Raw genomic sequence first — 2,656 nt, 5'->3', positions numbered from 1 at the left:
TCGTCCTGTAAATCAGAGGGGAACCTTCAGTCAGCGAGCGGTCTTGCTTATATCGAGGGTGCAGGACACGCTGGCAGGGGCTGTGCTTTCGGAAGGGTTATAATTTTTTTTCCCTCCCTCCCTAATTTGGGGCCAAATGGGAATAATCTGTCGGTTCATCTGGGCCTTTAATTACACAATAAAATTGATACATCAGATAGGCAGGGCATGGGAGACCTTCAGGCATAGTGTGCACTTCTGGAGGGGGAAGGAACTTATAATTTAATTCTTCTCTGTGTGTTGTGCTTCTATGGCTGTTGGCTCCTCGTTTAGTGCCTTTGGTATTGGCAGCTACTAAAGGTTGAAAGCAAAGGCCCATCACACAGGGAAGTCTATTGGTTCAGTACCTTCCTTTCATGCATTGTAGAATGGTCTGATTTGGAAGGGACCTTAAAGATCATTTAGTTCCAAACCCTTGCCATGGGCAGGGACACCTTCCACCAGCCCAGGTGGCTCCAAGCCACATCCAACCTGGCCTTGGACACTTCCAGGGATGGGGCAGCCACAGCTTCTCTGGGCAACCTGTGCCAGGGCCTCCCCACTCTCACAGGGAAGGATTTCTGCCCAATATCCCATCTAACCCTGCTCTTTCTCAGTTTGAAGCCATTCCCCCTTGTCCTGTCACACCAAGCCCTTGTCCCAAATCCCTCTCCAGCTCTCTTGGAGCCTGTTCAGGCACTGGAATCCTGCAATCAAGTCTCTCCAAAGCCTTTTCCTCTCCAGGCTGAGCAATCCCAATTCTCGCAGCGTTTCCTCACAGGAGAGCTGCTCCAGCCCTCTGATCGTGGTGTTCCACTTGTACAAACCACACTCCCAGACAAGAAAGGTGCAGATAACACTACAGGAATTGTACTTTTCTCTGCCTCTGTCTTCTCTTTGATCCTCATCCTCCACTGTGTGAGGCAAGGCCTGGGAGGAGAGGCTGCTCTTTCACAGGCATCAAATGGGTCTTCTGTTGATGGGCATCAAGGGGATGACACCAGGACAAGGAGAGGGGAAGAAGCCTTGAACTACAGGATCCAAACCAATTCCTGCTTCCCTGATGCCTGAAGAGGACACTTGGGTGAAGTGATGGTCCACCCACCTCCACTGACAGGACCTGGGGCAGGTTCTTCTCTCACATTTCCCTTTCCCAGCTCTGCCCTTCTCGAGTCTAAAGCCATTTATTTGAATGGAAACTTTTCTTAAGCAGTTGCTGAGCCTGAATAAGCATCGTGCAGCCTTAAAAACCTTTTCCTTGTTTTCCCCTCATGCAAACCTTGCGGATTTTTCCCGTTTGCTGGCGGTGCTGGGCACAGGGAGAGCTGTGCTTCTTCAGAGCCCCCAGTGTGCCACCCACAGGCTGCAAGAGCATGTTGGGTGATGCTGAGGGTGCAGCTGCACATGGGAGCAATCTACTCCTTCCAGTATTCCCAAGAAGGATGAAAACAGAACTTATAGTAGATAAAAACATAAAGATTGGAGCCTCTAAAAAACGTGGTGAAACAATGTCTTGGGCATCGTTTCAGTGAGATGAAAGTTTCAGGGCAGTGCAGGCTCTTCTTGGATGAATGATCTTCAATAGCTGCAAGTGAGGCTTTCAGTAGATGAAAATATTCATTATTATCTAGTTATGAAATTGTTTTGTAATCATTTTTGTTGTAAGCTCTCAAGATGGAGAACCAAGAGCCATTAATATTGATAATTTAAGGGTAATTCACTCGGAAATGTACCCACAGAAAACCATTGTTTCATTTTTAAGGGGAAGCGATGTAATTTGTATTTCTTTTCAGTATTTTCCCCGCTGCTTGTTCTCGTTTCAGTTTGTTTGGTTTGCTTCAGACTGAGCCTGGCCTAACATATGGCTGACATATAGCCTTGCCAGAACCAACTGGAGCCATCCTCCCAAAACCTCTGCTTATTCCAGCTTCCTATGAGAGTGATTACACAGGAAATCTCCCCGAGGGAACTTGGTTGTGTATTTACGAAACATCCCTCTTCGGTGACAGAAGATAAAGCTGAGAAAGGCAATGACATGTTTTTGTTCACTGAGGCTGCTTTAAGCAAAACATTTTTTTCCCTAAAAATATTATAATTCTGACTAAAGATGCAGTGTGAAGATAGTCTCTCCTCTCTCTCAAGCTATATGTTTTTCTACCATATCCTTCAATACAACACAGTTATATCACCACTATCATATTAATATTATTATTACTACTATATAATTACTATATTATTAGGAGAAGTAATAAAATTTAGCCCTGAGCACGTGGGTACATGGGACCAACTCTGAGGCCAACAGTTAGCCAACAAAAGGCTAACTTTGAATCAAGGAAAAACATGACTTTTTTCTCAGTATGGTCCAGTTAACTCCATATTCCCACTGAGATCTGCAAGAAGGCTCTTACCTTCAAGTTCACTTCAAGAATAAATAGTCACATCTTTATGGAGAGGAAGCTGGAATGATGGCAAAAGCCAGTGTTTCCTATCCTTTTCAAATATTTCTTCTTGTAGTACTTACCACCTTTGCCTTATTTTCTTTTTAATTAGAGTGGTATCACTTCAATAAAAAATAATATCCTAATAAAACATATATCAGAAGAACTGTGCACCCGGTGGAGGCCAAGAAAACTTCAGT

The sequence above is a fragment of the Myiozetetes cayanensis genome, unplaced genomic scaffold, assembly GCF_022539395.1.
Source record: "Myiozetetes cayanensis isolate MyiCay16 unplaced genomic scaffold, myiCay2020 scf19, whole genome shotgun sequence".
Lineage (NCBI taxonomy): Eukaryota > Metazoa > Chordata > Aves > Passeriformes > Tyrannidae > Myiozetetes > Myiozetetes cayanensis.
Note: the sequence above shows the minus strand (reverse complement) of the source record.